Below are 19,667 nucleotides of genomic sequence, written 5' to 3' on the forward strand. Positions count from 1 at the left end.
CTGATTCGTTAATGTGTTGGCTCCTAACATAACTAATATCATAATTTATTATTGTAGTTTGTATATTAAAACAACAAATTCAGGATAATGTATCAAATTGTTATTAGCATGCTAACCTTATATGAAGGCTGTGGAATATAATTAAGTATACAATTGTATTGTTTATTATTAACATTCGTTTTAAATTCAAACGCTCGAATCAGAACATTTAAAAAATATATCAAAATACTTATCATAGATGACAGGAAAATACAGTCCTAGGTTCAAGATGGCTTTATCATTGTTATTAATTTTGCATCAATTTTCTTTTCAATTTGATGTTTTGAAAGGCCTGCTGCTGTTGATAAAATCTATAACATCCCATGTAATTCCTTTAATTGTTCGGGATTACGTACTCCATTGTCTGCATATACCTGTTGCCTGGCAGTTTCGTCAGTTCTCAACGTTTGTTTGTTATAAAAAGGCATATTATATGTCACAGGGGAGTTTGTACTTGCTGACATATAACCATTCATTTAAACCTAAATTACTATTTTATTGAAGTGTTTAAAATTTGGGAATATTATAATGACACATATTGATTTATTTCTCAAATAATTGTATGATTCGTAGAGAATAATAATTGTTTTAAGAAAAAAATGTTTTACTGTCATTGAGCCTATGAATATCAAACTTATCTTATTGTAAGTATGGGCCGTGCTTTTTACGACCATTTTATGTAAAGAGAGATTAAAGAGATACAAACGAATGATGGATTTTCAACATTGTATAAACATTTATACCCTTTTCGAAAACAGTGAACCAAAGGCCGAATTAAGAAACATCTTTTGCAAAACAGAAGAAAATCCCTAGGCCGTTCAAAATAAACATCATTTTTGGGTTCTACCTCGACTCGATCGTGAAATTTTATAAACATGTAGCTGCCAACAAAATTTCGTTAAAGTATATGTACGTATGAACTAGATAAGGGCGAATATTGTAATGGTATATGTGTAACGCTTACGTTGATGGCTAACACGGGAATATTCACGCGTTATATGCAGGATTGTTCCGGAGTTTCCATTGTTTAATTTTGAAAAGAATAAAACGTTAAGAACATTTAGTTTAAAAGTTTTATTAGTATAAAGGAAAAAAAACTACGCTACCAATTGCATATGTAGATCAAGCATTAAACACACAGGAACAAGGCTTAGTATAGTTATTATACACACATATAACTTCTCTGATTACTAATGATTAACATATTCATAAATTGTCTGAAACTTTAAAACATCGACAAACATTTAAACAAAACAAAGAGAAGAACAGTTTAGGAGAAGTTGTACTGCACTGTAATGGCTAATGATAAAAGAAGAAGACAATTATATACAATCAATTGGTAAATGTGTATCTTAAAACAGCATGGTAAACGAAACTCACAAAGCATATGCTCAAACTGGATTCGAAAAATGAGTATGTCAATATAGTTACCTATAGATATATCCAGACTTGATAGGCACTACAAATAATACCAATAGAGGTACTGTGAAATGACAAACAACGAAAATGTGATTGGCAGATATAATTTGTAACGTCATAATTATGATAAAAATATAAGTTTGATGTCACATTTTGCTTCCAAGTTTATTTAATGCTAACCAACCTAATACTGAATAATAATCAGATATCAATGTTGAAATTGCACAAAGAAAACCTTACTTACTGTGCACACATCAATTATCTAAAGATCATCGTTATTAGGAGCAATTGGTAAAAATCTAAACAGTTAAAAACAGTAAAATAGGACTTCTATAAGCAACAACTTATCACTTAATAAATGATCGAGCCTACTTACACAGAGTGTGTCAGTGTTGTGAATTATAGCACTTACGGGTGCCTGTGTTATCAATTAAAATTCAAATGACTAACATCCAAACATATTAATAAGCACTTAAATTAATAATAACAATTATGGAACGCTTGGGGTCATTAAGGGCTAACACGGACATATTCACGCGCTATATGCAGCATAGCCCTGGAGTTTCCATTGTATTATTATGAAACGGAAAATACGTCTAGAAAACATGTAATTTAAAAGTTTTATTTCGTATTAGGGGAATTTACAAACTAAACTGTCAATTTCCTAGTATGTTGACCAAACATTACACACACACGAACAAAAGCTCATATTATTGATAATATATGCAAATATAAACTTCTCTGATTAATTATAATTATGATATTCATACATTGTCTGACACTATATAACGAGAACTAACAATAAAAACAAAACAAAACAAGCAGAACATTTAAGGAGAAGTTTTACTACACTGTTATGGCTAGATATAAGGAATGAAGGACATTTAATCATAAAGCCGATCTTCACACTATATTCAAAACATGAGTAGTGTCAACATTGCCTCCTATATATGTTTATCAAGACTTAAAAGACAATACAATTTATACCAACAGAATAACTCTTTCTTAATGAAAAAGACATAAACGTGAAAGCCAGGTATAATTTGGATCGTCCTTATAATGTTCAAAATTGATATCCGAAGTCACATATTGCTTCCAAATTTAAAGTCATGCTGACCAGCCTAATACTGATATTAATGTTGAAATTGCTCCAAGAAAAAAAAACAAAGTGATTACACTTATGATATTAAAACATAATTGGATTACATCGGTATGTTTTATGGTTGTTTTTGAATAAACTTGGCAGTGTTTGAGGTGTCCTGGGCTGATCTGACCAACTGAGGCACACTATAATATAGTATGTTTCAAATGTCAAAAATGTCTCTTCCAGTTACTGTTAACGCCCTATTATGTCCACATATGAATAACAATCAGCAGGGAGAAAAGAAAGATCACAAATTCACTCAAGCGTTTGGTATTGCAGATCGGTGTGAAAGTCGTTATACAAATGTTATACAATGAATAATAATATTTGTTTGTGCAAGAGAAATGGGTATAAAACATTAAAACGAGTATAAAATATTACCATTTCATATCAATCTTGATTATCGTTTAAAGCATTGTTATTAGGAGCAATATTCACGTATCAAAATATTGTGAAATGTAAAAATTAAGCTGAACATATGGCTGTCTATGAAATATCATGCAAAATACTGTATAAAGATGTTACGCAACGAAGATAACAACACAAATCAATAGCTATTAAAATGACAACATGAATTATGCTGATAGAATTGGTGTCAAAAATATGTTTTTAGATTTGTCATGATGTATCTCAACAAAAATATATTATAATGACATATTATATTGAACTTGAATACTTTATATTGAACAGAAGACATGGTAACGTTTGCTTCTATTTGGCTATTGTAGTTCATGAAGACTTCCTTGTATGATGAACTCCCTTCGGTATTATGATGTATAGAACTTTAGGGTGCGTGTGTTATCAATAAAATCCAAATGACTAACGTATTAATGTTCTTTAATTGAATTTTGTGCAACATGTACGATAATTAAGGACGAATGATGTTTTAACATTTAATAAAGTACAACCATACATACTAGCATTTTTATGTTCAATAGAAACTAGCAATAGTTACATTTGTGCTACATGTACTGTAAATGGGTAAACATTTCACGAAAGTAAATATAGTTGATGTTTATTATAAAGAACGCTTAAGTGGAAGTTAGAGCTTGTTTACCCTTTTTAGCAATACATTTACGGGACATGTTTTGTTTATAGCTCAAATATAATAAGACATAAACAATAATAAATTGAATTTAACAATTTAACTTACATCTGTCATCTTTCAATTATTGCATAATATTGTATAAATGTGTGTACAATGGACTGCGCCAAACACTCATACTACTATCTAGATTGTCTATATCCTTAAATATCTCCAGTTTTACACTCGGCAGCCGACTGGAAAGCACTTTAAGGTTTCCCCGTTTCATCGTTAAAGTTGGCGTAGACGTCGAACGAACGAAGATATTCCGAAACGCAGCCATGACAGAACACAAATTGTTCCTAGTAATACAAATTAAAACATGCTTTAATTCAGCAATAATGTCTAATGCATATATAATTGTAGCATAAATGCGTTGCCATGTATGTTTTGGACAATAAGTAATATGCTGATAACACTTCGTTAATAAAGGGACTTCAAATCAACTGGAAATCATAAGGAGTCTTTCGAAAGAAACAAAAGAGATACGATATATTATATTTGTAGTATATTTTGTTCGTTATGGTTCGTTTGATAAGATGAATTATTCACCTGATTTGGGATCGCTAGCCTCCGCGTGGTTTTGACCTTCCTTACTGCGTTAAGTACACTAACTTCATGTTCCACCGCCATTTTGTGGAGAAGCAACGATACCCCACAGAACAGACCGCTCTTGCCCGCACCGTCACTGTGTTAACGAAATTCTGGTTACTAGCTATACTTATAGTTTCTTATCCCCTTAATAAGTATGCAGTCTGGCAATATTAATAACAGATCACATGTGTCATGCACGTGACATTAGAAATAGATCATTATAACTAAGAAATACGTGCAAGTTACACCAATTGTAATTACTAAGATATACTAACATGTTACATTTCGTTACACCAATTAATTGGATATATAATTTCAATAGTATGTTTAGCCTTTCCTAATGTTTTATTGGTGCATTTCTAGATTTCTCGCAACCAAAATTGCACGTACCTAAAATATTGATCATTTTTGATGTTGTGTATTAGCAACAAGTTAATAGGGTGACACTTAAACTTAAAAAAACCCACAATGTTTACTTACAAGCAATGGACCAATATCGGTCCGTCGTCTTGCTGCTTCATGACATCATCTATCACGTTCAGAAATGACAGGAAGTTTGTGGTTGACCGTGGTTTGTTCTCCATTTCATCCCAGTCAGTAAATTGAAGATGTGGAATGGTTCGAAAAGTGCTCGTCTGAAATGGTCACCTTGTACACGTTAGCTGTTGTTGACATTTAATTATACTGTCATTGAATACACAATCAATTGTAAATTGCACCAATGTTTAAGTTTTTTAGCAATTATTCAAACGATGTATTGAATGTTCAGATATTGTCCAAACAACGTTTGTCGTCAAATTGTCTGCAATTGAAAGGCCAGTGTTACAATAGGAAATATACTTTATAAAGTAGTGGACAGGAATGGTCATATCCTATAGTTTCAGTGTATCAGTGTGCATTTGTTTAGAAATGATTCAGTAAGAGAAGTAATGAATGTATTGTTACTACTACAACCTACCCCTTTGTGCTGTATTGTCAATGTTCGTTCGGCGTAGAATGTTTTATTTTCCTCTCTTGAGCAGCTGACTTGGAATGTTCCCTTTTTCAAAAGTTCTTGGTTGGCCGCAGGGTAGTATATTCCAATATTCTGCACCATGTGTTATTAAGAAGGATATCAGAAAGAAATTGAGTTGAATGATACTTTATTTAATAATCAAAAGCCACATGGAAATATTCACAATATTGACCACATACATTATTTAACTCAACAGCATTCTATTGTGTAATATTTGGTATATGGCTAAGACGAATCGTTTTTCAACGCCCGTTCGGAATCTGATAAGATTACCACGTGTTATAATTCATTGAACTAATTTCGTGATTTGCCTGCTTAATGAATGGCTATTTATCTATTGTTTGACGTTAATACGATCATGGCAATAAATCCTACCTTTTGTTTGTCCATATCAGCTTCGAAGCTGACGATACACGAACACCTCTCTTGGACAGCTAGTGTCAAAAAGTCAATAACCGTCTCTGGAAGTGGAGTTTGTGCTACCAGGTAGCGTTTCTTCATTCTGAAGCTCTGTCAAAATGTGATCAAACACAATCCGTATGACTAAGGAACTTTATTACATAAAAGACATAAATGTTTTTCAAGACCCAGCACATGATGATAAATTACATATATTAATCGGCACGTTTGAAGAAATTTAAATTGCGTTAAGACCGAAGTAATGAAAACTCGCTTACGTGAATGTACACAGCATTGATGTAGTCTGGCGCTCCTGGTTTTAGATGCAGATAAAGTCTTGGCCGGTTTTCATTTCCTACACGAAAGCAAATTTATAAGCAACAGAGATTGTTTAAAATGTATAATTCGTATTTACGTTGTGGCGATTTCTATCAAACTTTGAATGATATGTTATGTATTTAAAAAGTAAATTGTGACTAAATTTTGTTTAAAAACTACACGAACACTTCTGTAATATATGTTTGCAATTTACCCGGGATATCGGCGTTTGCTCTGTTTTTGCTCAGGTGCTGTTTATTTCGTTCCACTGCTTCTGTTTCATCTTTAGATCGTGTTTCGAGCGTCTGCTGCAGATGCTGAAATAAAAACAGATCATTAGAAGAAGATTAATAATTACCTTAATCGTTCAAACATAGACAGTAATTATCATTGTATAGATGCAAATGTAATAATATGCATTTACAGAACAGTACACGCGGATATGTGAGGTACTGTAATGTATTTCAGATAATTCTCACCGACGGTGGCACTATCCTGTGTAACGTTCTTTAGCGGTCTATTTATGTATTTAATTTTCCTCTTGCTTCATGGCCTTTTGGATTAAAAATCAATGATTCGAAAAATGATTTAAAGTATTTTAGTCGTTAAATTAGAAGATGATTAACATTCTAAGCATCGAAATTGAATTTGAATTGGCTAAAGAAATTGCAAAATTTTACATACTTTAAACACTTCAGCGAGGCGTATTTCAACATCGTTTTCGTGCTACTTGCATTTATAAAGAACTGCCTTCTGTTACACTCTTTTATATTTCTCAGGACCTCGAAAAGCACCAAAGCCAATGGACTAATGCATTTACTTATTAACAGCGTTTTGAATAACCCAACGTGAAATGCGTCAATTTGGTACAAACTCCCTCTGTCTATGACAGGACTGAGTAAAAACAAGTGTTCAGGGATGCACTTCCATTGCCAACACACATAGGAGACCAAAAATCCACAAGGTGAGAACTTAGAATGATCACTTTGAAAGTAAGTGGCACGTGTGTCGGATTGATGTGAATTGACTGAATTTTCTGTCCTGACTAGATTTCTCCTTTTCAACATCAATACAGAGAAGATATAAAAAAAACACACAATTTTAACACTAAGAATTATCACTCAAAAAAGGAGTCCTTTTGCCCTAGCTTTGTTAACTGCCTGATGCCCGTTTACAGACTATCTCGTGCAGTGTCTGGCCAGAAACATGAGCCAGACTGAGTCGCAGTTTATTTATGCAAGGAAGTGCATGGAATCAATAGAATCATGGAATAATAATATACGAATTTGCGGCTTGCGCAGACCTCTTTATTACTTACTATTAGTGAGTGGCGTACTTTATGAAATGTATGCAACCTACTTTTAGAACAATCACATTACTAAATAAAAACTGTGCATTACTTAATGTGCTCTAAGTTCTTCTTTGTTAAGTGCTTTGATTATTTAATAATAATTTTCGTCTGCAAAGATACGGTCTTACACTGTATACCTATATACCTAAATGATAACGAAAGTGTGAGTGAAATCAAAACTTAATCCATTTTAAAGTAAAGTTATACTATTTTGAAGAAATGCACTCGACCTGATGTTTGAAAATGACAAAAATCACTATATTAAAGCTTGTAACTGATAAGAAATATCAACCTTGTTTATGGCAAAACCTTACTATTCATATAATAAAAACTTCATCCACTTCAATCATGAGGCGGTTACATTATTCTTATAAAATCCAAACTTAAATCAACGGATTCAAAGGATAACCTTAGTGTAGCTTAGCACAGCTAATACGACTAAAGTTCAAGTCCCTTTTCTTAGGACTGTCGGACTGTCTCATGAAAAGATTACTTATAATTTGGTTTAAAACGTAAGTTCACTGCTTGAGAAAGGTTTCAAATAAAAACTGATATGCATTAATAAGTAATTCTACTTAGAGAACATTTGTAATAAGTAGATAATAACGTATCATATCATTCAAATGAAACAGATACATGAAAACTAGGTTACCATGCATCCACTTCGCTCATTTTATTTATTCACATGTACTGAAATGTAAACCCTCGGTTGATTTACTGTACCTTAAACTGAGTATTAAGTACTTGTGTTGAGTGTCTGTTCATGTACTCATTGAAGTTTTCTCCCTTGATTTGTTTGCAGTCGAACGTAAGTGAGTAAACCACGGCGGTGTGCAGAAACTGATACTGCCCCTGAAACAAGAATATGACACTCTTTTCCTAGCAGGACGGCTTTCAATATTTTCTTTATAATAATTTTTTTTGGTAAACTTATCCATAACTCGACTTGTTCAGCATAATTAAGGTGATCATTTTCCAAACGACCAGTTCCAATTAAATGTTTTCAATATATCTTTAGTTTGTAGATGACGTTTATAAATAGATAACATCAGTAGTATAGTTTGTACCAGTTTAAAAAAAAACACATTTAACAGTGAAAACAGAGGAAAGGCATTTTTTAACAAAGCCTTTATACGTAATGACTTGTGGTCTTCAATCTGCGGGAGTTTTGCAAATCATAAATGAATTAATAGGATGTTCTTGTTTTGGTTGATATCTAAAGTGAATTATTATCTGCTTAATTCGTAGGCATCAATTTTTATTGGAGAATAGAGACCCCATCAATTGCATTCGCTTTGTTTAAGTGTTTTGCAATAGCAGGGTAAGCTTCATACAACTATTAACTTACAATTGTTTGAACCATATTCGGCCTATTCTGACGCATTTTGTGGACACACCCAGAAATGTCTATGGCTTTCTCAGCTTCACCTACTTTCGTCAGGATATCCAAAGCAATGTAGGTGCCTGTTCTCCCGACACCTGCGCTGTAAAGTAAGAGTAGAACATACTCGTATGTGCATCAAAATTATACAAACCTGTTTATTCAGAATTTCTTAACAAGTATCTTATCTATTTTTATTTAGTATGTCATTTTGTTTTCTTTGATACAGTTTCTTCATTACCAAGGGTAACTCTTACTGCTCTAAGAACTAGTTCCAGGTAGGAAAATAATAATTTTCTCATTATTTCACGTAAATAAGAGTATATATCTTCAACGAGGTATTAGCTTGTTCCTCAACGGCTTTACTGTTTTTCGTTCAGATACATATTTTAAGAAATATACTCTTAGAATTTTGTTTGGTCATTTAAAAAAAAACACTTACATTTTTTTCATTAAACAAGTAAGGTCCGATTCAAGAATTAGTGCACTTGTACCAGCGTATACATCATCCATATGCGTAAATCATTAGTTCAAACATGATACTTTACATGAAAGTACTTCGACATAGTTACCCGATATCGTAAGGATATAGGAAGTATGTTAAAATGTTATATTTCTATATTTCTCTAACTGTAGACTTTTAATATGTTATATTTGTACCAACCTGCAATGCACAACAGTTGGTCCATTCAGTGTACTCGGCGTACTCTGAACACGCTGTCTGAACTCTATCATCGCAGTTACATCGTCTGGTATTGCCTTGTCTGGCCAACACGTGAAATGAAGATGATACAACGTCCTTTCCTCCGATCCCTTCAGATATATGACGGTTCGAATATGATAGTTTTCAAATGATAACGCTATACTAGTAATGCCTATGAATTGTGGTGTGCTCTTGAAACGAAGCTCTAAAACTAGTTTAACTGCCCAGCTTACAATTTTTTGTTTACCATTCCCAGGCAGAGGAGCATGTTATCACGGATTTTTTACATTGCTAAAAAGAAACACAAAATCGGACGAACATTGATTGTGGTTCACCTTTTATTTGTTTGTTTCCTGATTTCGCTTTGGGTTTGAAATTAACATTACAAATGAACGTTTCATTTGTTACAGGATGCTGTCTTAACATATTCCGGCTTTTGGTGACGGTAGTTCTTAGTGTTAATATGCATTTTCAGAAACGTGTGGCATTTCGACATTAAGTATTTACTAAGCTTATAATAAGTTAATGGGTATTTACAAAAGTTTGTAATGAATGTGAAAGGTCAATGGTATTTTTTAAATCGCCTGACTCTACTTCGGATAAAAGAGTTCCATCCTACGAATGAGAACTCTTCACATAAAACTGTTTCATTTGATAACATTTATTTCGATTTATTGAAACAAAAAATATAATTGCGATTCATTGCGTTTAATTTTGAGCTATTTGGACGCAAAAGTAGAAGTTTCAAGTAGATTGTATTGGTACGCGACACTTGAACTATTCATATAAATATATTCTTGTTGTTCGGTAAAGAAGCCTTTATTAAATAATCATTCTCATAATCATCTTAAGCAATATCTACGTCCCAACTAAATATTCTAGCGATGTGGAAAAAGTACAGAACGCACGAAGCCTTTGTTTCGCTGTCGGTGTCATATAAAATCAATAGCAACGGCCACAGATCAATAATTGTTTAAGATGTAGTTACTCAGTACACTTTCTGCACATGGTGCAGAATACAATAAACATATGAAGAGCAAAGGCTATACGTCTGATTTTTATTATTGTCAAACATTCTACCGAAAACAACAAAAACGAGCATAGGAATTTGCAACGTGATGTATGTATTTATGTATATGCGATATTCCTGTAGTACTTCACATTTGCCCATCTTTATATACACTTGAATATTTCAATAGCTCCGAAAATATTTTCTACAGAATGGGGACAGTTCACCTGTTCCTCCAGGAAACATAAATTAGTACAGTGCCATCTATTCTTCCGTACTTTGCAGTACCATCTGTACTTTGATTTGCTACTGGGATTGTCGCTGTAGTTCGGTTTGCATAACTTAAACTGATTATTGCATGATTCCTCCTTTATTTTCTTGTTTGCTTTTATTTGAGCACGATTGCATTAAATTATTTGGCTCATTTAAATATTTACATAATAAAATTACATAAAGATTACTTTCGTCAGCACTTCATGTGAATATATGTCGGTTGCAACCCCATTATGCACTTCCTTTTTAAATAAATACTATCTCAGAATTTGAGCGTCCTATATTTGTTTATATTTCTATTGTTGTACTTAAAATAAGATAGGCACATGCAGAATTGGGCACTTTACATAATTTTGATATATTCAAAAAGAAACTTTATCCATGATACAAAATTAGTACGGGTTTTCATTTGCGGTGGTCATGTGTAAAACGACACGTTAAACTAATAGCATTGTTAATATAAACCCGGAAGAAAGGAGTATATCTGCCATCTTAATAATACGCAAGTTTTCAATGGGTGTGCTGAGGCATTACGGTTATAATGGATTTCAGATATTTGCTGTATGATCTACCTGTTTCAAATTATATTCCTATATTGATAAAATATTTAATGCAAATGTGAGACATGTTTTAATTCTATAATGATTATACAAAAGTTTGCATTGGGTAAATGTCCAAAGATCATGTCTTATTTCAATTAAGATGTTAACTTAACATTATTCGCTAACTTAACAATATTCACCAAATCAATAGTCTTAAATAGTTTGAATATTAAAAATTATACGTTCAAATCCACGAAGAGTTGACACTACAGTATGGAAACATGTGTTTTATTATTATAACAATTTAACAGGAATTTTGAGTTGAATTCAATTCTGTCAACGACCTTTAACTCTGGCTTTAGTGATGCGTTATTTTGAAAGCTCTCCGCACGAGCATCTTATAGTGTTATTTATTAAATAACAAAAGTGATTGTGTTTATGACCCGATCCCTAATTTCCCAATTGAAATACTATTGTATGCGCTATTGTAATGCATATTTGACATATTAGGTTGTATTTTTGTCCGTAAGTTCCATAGTATTGGTTCATGTTAGACGGACAGACGTACAGAATACGATCTATTCACATCCCTCAATTGAAAATTGTTGGCAGTTCATAATGAGAAAAACGAAATTCTACATTCAACATACGTACTATTTGTTTTTGCTTTTTTCATCATTTAATGTAATTTTAATTATAGTGCAACATCGTAAGGCCTTTACTTAATATTAAAACACACTCACATAAGTGATTGTCCTATTGTTTAATGTTAACTTTTGAGTAATTTATTTTGTTGTGAAACTGCTTAAATTTGAAAATAACATTTATATATATACAAGTAAAATGATACCTCATATTCTTTCGTATGGGTTTAAGAGTCACAATGAAACAGGTGAATTTATCAAAATTTCAATACTTCATACCCACACTCTCAATATAATGTGTAACTTAATCTAACAGAGCAATATAATATGGCTTATTATGTTCCCATAGGCAGGTCACAAAAGGCTTCAACTACAATAAGTATGGGTAATTTGTCAAATTAAACCCGGAAGAAAAAGTTTATTCACGTTCAGGTTGTTTTAATCTTAAGATTCATTCATATAACAGAAGGGAGGTCATGTCTTAGTATTGAATGAAATATGTTTGGGTGAATTTCGTACAAAAACGAATTCCCCATGCTTGTATCTGATTTTATTTGAAAGAAAAACGATAACTCGTTAATGTTAACCAAATATTGTGCTTTCGTAAATTAAATAGTTTTGTCCAAATGCATTGTTTGTATTTCCATTAGGCAAGTCGATTTATTTTTTGTTTGTACACAATACGTATGCGAGTGTTATAAGTCATCCTTAGTTTTACTGATACTATTTATGGGACAGTAATCATAAATGTAACATTAAAATTGTCACCTAGTACTAGATAAGCTGTACTTTATTTTCAAGAATGATCAAAACATATTACATGACATTCGATGCGAGATAAAACTTGTCAACTCACCATAGTCACTGTGAAAACTCTCCTAGTAAACTCAGCATACTCATCATCCGAGCAGCTCTCAACTTTTATATCACCATACTTCTTAGTAGTTCCAGGATTTGGCCAGTACTGCTCGCATTTAGGGGACTGAAATAGCACATATAATCGTTATCATCAGGCACCATTTGCAACGTTTAAACAATAATGATTATAGTTATGGTAGTTTCATTAGCAAGGAAGCAATCCTGAATGTGTTTGCTCCCTCAAAATATCGTATTACTTCAACAGGTAAAATACTTTTCACAAACTGCTATATATATTATCCAGCTCTTTAAAGTACGTCGGTGTAATTGGGTTCAGGTAAGAAGTTACGTCAGTTAACTTCTCAGACGGACAACGAGACAATTCTAACGGATAAACTGTACACTGATAGACCACGGGGCTATAATGTGCATTTGGACCTGTCAAAGGCCACCTTAAACGTGATATACGAGTATTATGACATGTTAGTTTGAAGACAATTAGAACAGACTAAAAAGACATATCAAACATTATTTGAATACATGAAATAACATTAATTAGACGTTATATTGTTAAGACTAATGTTAGATGTGACGTTACATTGTAAATACCATTACAAAATGTGACGTAACATTGTTAAGACTATTATAAATTGTTATATGTGACGTATCATTGTAAACACTATAACAACATGTGGCGTTACGTTGTAAACACTATTATAACATGAACCATATGGTAAAACCTACATTGCGCATTCATACTCATGATATCCACAGCTCGGGTTCTGGGAATTGTATTTAAACGGTCATGACCTTTTTTAAAATGCTATCGTTTCAAGCACTTCTAAAAAAATGCATTTGGTTGTATACTTACTCCCTGTTCAATGAGGTTGGTAACCATGACAATCTTCTCAACTTTCTGTTGCCAAATCATTTTCCAAAATAAGCCGAAATCTCCTAATTGTTGTGACATTGGTCCTAGAAAATAATTGTGTCCAAACAAAGGATAACATTGAAACATTTATACACAAACTAATGTTACTAATGAGAGGTAAGAACAATTAATATGCCATTATTGTGTCAAATTATTAAATCAATCCAATTGAACAGCTGATAAAAAGAACTAGCATGACATAAGGTCATTTGTTTAATTGAACGTGTTACTAGATATTTTTTGTGTTTGGTATTTTTCCATGGCAAAGCGAGTGTTTATTCCAATTTTCATAACGTTGTTTGAATAATTTTAAACATTAATGATTTGTTTTGTTTTTCAATAGAGCATACGGGAATTTCAAATCAACAGATACAGTACAATAAAATACGATACATTATCTCATCCTAAAAATTGTCAACTAAATACGAAAATGCTATGTATTTATTTCCATGCATTTAAATAACGAAACTAAATTTCTGCAGGTTAACAAAAAGTAATAATATATAATGACACCTGACGCCGTGATATGGGTATCATTTGTCATTTTACCTCTTACCTAATGTGGCGATATACTGCTTCGGCTTTTTATACCCCTGAAAAGGTGGTTTGAAATGAAGTCGGTATAATTTATGTAATTCTTCTATCTGAAGGTTTTAAAACGATGACAAAGAGTAAATTGGACCGCGATTGGAGTACAAGAAACAAGTAGGAAGTTTTGGAAATACTATTTTCGCATAAATAATTGTTACCAACAAACAGTATATACTACCCAGGAAGACAAACAAATAAATATAAGAAGCTTGTTTCTTAATAGTGACCTCCGGATTTTTTTTTTTGCACCACATACACAATAGTAAAAATGTTTTGTATAATAAAAAACAGCACCCACATCATGAGATAATTTTGATTATACGCAAGCGATTAAGTTCGAGCGTTAATCCAATCATGAGGGTTTCCAGTAAAACAAAACATAGTCAAGGATGCAAGAATAATATTAAACAGTACATACGTCAATAAAGCTTGCGTTTATGTAGTCTGATCCGCCATTACTTCTAACCTTTACCCTTGCGTCATCGTCTAAAAGGAAGGCAGATAATAAATGTGTCACATTGTTTATAACTTATTAACTACTTAAATCAGAAAGGGAATTTCATAGCTTGAATTATAAAATAAAACTGAACGGCCTGAATCATTAATCCGTATATTTCATATGACAGTTACAAAGCCCATAACTTACATGGATAAATTCCTTTGTATCGATTCTTACTTATATTTTTTTCTTCTGTGATTCAACATATGGCTTAGATAGACCGCTGGAACATTTCTGTAAACAAAGGAATCAAGAAACGTAACATTTTTAAATATTATGAACAATGGGCGTAGTATGACTGCCAATAACTTATTTGGCAGAATTTGATTAAACCCACTTTAGCTCCTCTTGTGTGGCGCTTTAAAACGTGTTCGCTAATAATTATGAACATATGTCCTGAAATGTTACATTATCGTTCAATGATAGCAATTCAATCGCTCCTGCTATTTACCTCAAATTCTGTCTTGAAGGCCTCGTGAGTTTTTCCGTCCACATACATGACGAGTTGACTAATGGGTATTTTTGACTTATAAGTGGATGACTCAAGTTGATTATAATACGTCTTGTCGTCTTGTGAACTATTGTCAAGAGCAGCGCCGATGCTCTCGTCATCTACATAACGCATTGCAACAAATAAGTTAGATATTATTTGTAAATAATTTTGGGCATTTGTTACACAATCTTTTGTTTTGTGCACTTTAAGATAATAGCCTAACGTAATATTTAAAGATTATTTCAAACTGTTTGTAATGAATCCGCATCTAACAGATTGACATACGTCTTACTGAGCTTAGTATAGACTTGTCCTTTACTAAATTTCTTTGTAAAACTCACCTATTTCAAGGTCAGTCTCGATTTCTGATGCAGTCACAACATGTGTCGATGTTTGTTGTATTGGTATGAGCTTTTTTGCTGATGGCAGGGACCCAGCTACACTTTGTTGTGTTGATTTCCTCTTGATTTTGTCTTCGTTTGCTAATGATAGCAAGTTAAGAATAAAAGATGATTTTCAATGAAATGCAGTTTATATAAACAAGATGCCTTAACACGGTTTAATTTATTTTACTAGAAAGTAGGGAAGCATTTATTGTTATCAGATAAGGTCTTACAAATACATGCATATTTAAACTTTCCCTTAACATAATTGATAAGGTAATGACAATATGGACTTACTGTCTTTGTTTTCGTCCTCAGTAATGTTACCCAGAAATGTTGTATTGCTGTTTTGTTTGTTTTTGATGGACGCGGACAGGCGAGCGGATCTAGTAAAATAAATGTCTAGATAAGGATCTTTCAATATCCTAAAACAACATGAACAAATATTACTCTTGATTGCATAAAATAAATATCTTCCCTTTTCAGTGTGTATGCTATTTGTATAAATATGTTTAGATTTGGAATTGTTTTATTTGCATACAATTAAATGTGTATATTATTAATTGTTCCTGAAAACATGTCAAACTGTTTAATCGTAGTATATATCTAAATCATTTGTAGGACGAGTTGTGTTTTTTTTGTATATTTGTTGTATAATCATGTTTTCCGATGAAAAAAGTCAGATATTTATAAATAAACAATTACAAACATTGGTTATGTTTTTTTTTTTTTTATATTTTGTTTGAAATATGTGTGAGCATTGGCAATGCATTTGACACGTATACTATTTTTACTATGTCAATATGTAATCGTTAATGTAGAGCATTAATTTGACAACACAAGAATGACGTTTAATAATATCAAATTATGTATACATCATAAGTTTCATTGAAACATACATCAATTGTTTTCTCGTCACATATTTATCTAAAAACAATTGAACATTTTACAACTTGTTTTGTTACCATGGGATAGCCACGACTTAACGGACAAGATTATAGTGGTGAGTAGATGGGAGCAACATAAATGATGCTTGTCTTCCGTAACATGTAAGACCTGGCAATATACAAATACGCATCAATTGCTATAATAATCAATTATTAAATACAAAACTAAATGAGGTAACTAAATATTATACCTTCTTCGAAAGACGAATAATGCAACAACGACGCCAATGATGACTACTGCGCTACCACTTAATCCTCCAGCAATAGCTGCTACTGGTGGCCCGGCGCTTTCTGCGTCTTATTAAACAAATATTACAAGTATGGATATGTTGAATAACATGATACGTTCAGCTTTGTACATGAAAGAAACAATGGTGGTGATGATGCAGTTTTATAGTTTGTGAATTATATTTTTGTTGTATGGTTTTCTATTTTTCTATTTTTTTATTTTAATATGAAAGTAATAGCATAACGATATCGACTTAAAAAATCGGCACATTAAAAGAAAAAATATAAAAGAGTATATTAAGCTATTATCAGTAAAAAAATGTATATTTATTTGATTATATATTCGACTCACAGTTTGATGTTTTTTTTTTCAATTCTTACTTGAACAATCAACGCCGACATAGCCATCAACGCAGCCAAACGTGCAGTACCCATCGGCAGTACAACTCGTGTCTGAACCACTTTTCTGGCAATTTTCAGGGCAGTTCGTTTGGCACAGATTACCGAACAAATGTCTAATGCAACCTTTTGAACAATAGCCAGTACCGCGATCACATTTGCTTTCTATACATGAGGAGCTGCATGATTCATTGCAATAAGCTCCATGGACGGTTTGATTTCTGCATGAATCACACATTCCGGAATGCTGCTTACATGTTGCACAATTTAAACTGCAATTCATATCACATTTGTTTCCCCAAAACATTTCTACACAGCCATTGGTACACTCGCCTGTTTTAGAATTGCACTGCTTGTTTTTACAATTACTATTGCAACTGATACAACTTCCATTAACATGCGGATAACGTCCGTTTGTACAATCAAGACACATACCATCACTCCTGTTACATATTGAACAGTTGGCATTTAAGGACGAACAACGTATAGAACAATTGAGACCGTAAAAGTCATCAATGCAACCAGAAGTACACTCAGGGCCACCTTTGCATACACCACCATTGCAATTAGCTGGACATTTACAACACGCTTCGTGATCAGCATAGTACGTTTGATCAATGCATTCATTACAACTGTCCCCAAGACAATATTGTGACTGACACTTACATTGTTGTTCAGGATTAGCGTAACCATCCGTGCATGATGTACATATATCAGATCCACTAGCACAGTAACAGTTAGGAGGACATCCGCAGGTTGTTCCAGTGTATCCATTGTTGCATGACATGCAGTATAGATTATCATCTTGTAGACATGTTGCGCATGATGAACCACAAGGGGCTGTGCAATTGTCACCCGTATATCCATCAAAACACCCAGTGCACTTTCCACCATTTCGAGAGCAAGTTCCTCCAATGCAAGAACCCGAGCAAGGTGAGTCACATATTTCTCCGTAAATGCCGGTTTTACATTGCTCACATGTATCGCCAGAAAAATTGCGAAGACACGCACATGAGCCATTGGTTTTATCGCATGTCAATGTTAAACAACCAGCACTGCATAACTGATCACAGAGCATACCATAACTTCCATTCACACACGTATCACACATTACTCCCATAAAGTTCGTGCGACATAAACACGTGCCATCTTTTGCACATGTTTCATTTACACACCCTGCAGAACATGGTTCATCGCAATGAGTACCATAATACCCATGTACACATTCACTGCATGTGTCGCCATCAAATCCTTGTATGCAAGTGTCGCACATACTACCTTCAAAATTTGGTTTGCACGGACTACATTTTCCATCGTTATTACAGGATTTACCAGTGCAACCGACTGAACAGCTCTTGGTACAGTGACTATTCAAGTCATAAAATGTGTCCTTGCATGTGAGACATGGGCTTCCTGTTTCATGGGAGCACGTAAAACAGTTACCTTTACAGGAATTATGACATTTGTTGCCAAATATTGTGGCAACGCAACCTTTATAGCAATAGTTATTTCCATGTTGTGTATTATTACGACATTCTGTCTCTCCTCCATTACAACACACACAATCATTCGCACAGTCCACCTCCATCCCGCCTATAGTTATGATCGGCACTGAATGGTTATACAGAAATACTGTTATATTAAATTGTATTACTTGGTCGCACAGTGTTTATTCTAATCCATATCATAATTAGAGCAAACAATTCTAGCGAACTAACACTAAGAAAATAAACCACAACACGTTTACGCACCTGCAATACATGATCGTGCCATGCACAGTATCACAAACATCCACAGTATCATTATGTCGTGGTTGTGCTGAAGTCGTTGTCTGCAATGTTAGTACTACATATTTAAAATAACGTACATTTCTTTGTTATGTCTGTTTAATATCATGAAAAACACTTTGTTTCGAGTAAGTTATATGACAACACCATTGCGCTAAAATACCATATAATGAACTAAGGCATTGCCTCCGTGAAAGTGTCACTGCCGTAAATGATATGACAAAAGTTTACTACGGAAACGTACCGGGAATAAGAGAGAAACGTTTGTCATATGTTAAAGGGACACGCTCATGTTTTTTGACCATAAATTAGTTTTCCCTGTAATGCATCTGAAAACTGTTATTTCAGCATTAATTTACTCAATGGTACCAAATAGTAGAAAATATACAATTATGGTATAAAAATGTTTTTTTGGTTTAGTGCGGCAATGTCAACAGAAATAGCAACCCGACGCTTTCAGCACAGGGCTTACACAAACGTGTTGGATATTTTGACAGTTTAACAATACATTGATAACATCATATGATCATTTCAATCAACCAATCACGCAACAACAAAGACGCAAATAGGTAACCATTAGCGTGTTAAACGCTCATGAAAAATGTGATCTTCAAAAGCGGTATTTGAGCAAATATT

The 19,667-nt window shown here is 33.1% G+C and overlaps 1 pseudogene; it reads right to left on the reverse strand.

Moving 5' to 3' along the window:
* Positions 1-1,098: 1,098 nt before the first annotated feature.
* Positions 1,099-19,052, reverse strand: LOC128204860 (receptor-type tyrosine-protein phosphatase mu-like; annotated as a pseudogene).
* Positions 19,053-19,667: the final 615 nt, after the last annotated feature.

This window comes from Mya arenaria, chromosome 10 (assembly GCF_026914265.1).
Source record: "Mya arenaria isolate MELC-2E11 chromosome 10, ASM2691426v1".
NCBI classification, from domain to species: domain Eukaryota; kingdom Metazoa; phylum Mollusca; class Bivalvia; order Myida; family Myidae; genus Mya; species Mya arenaria.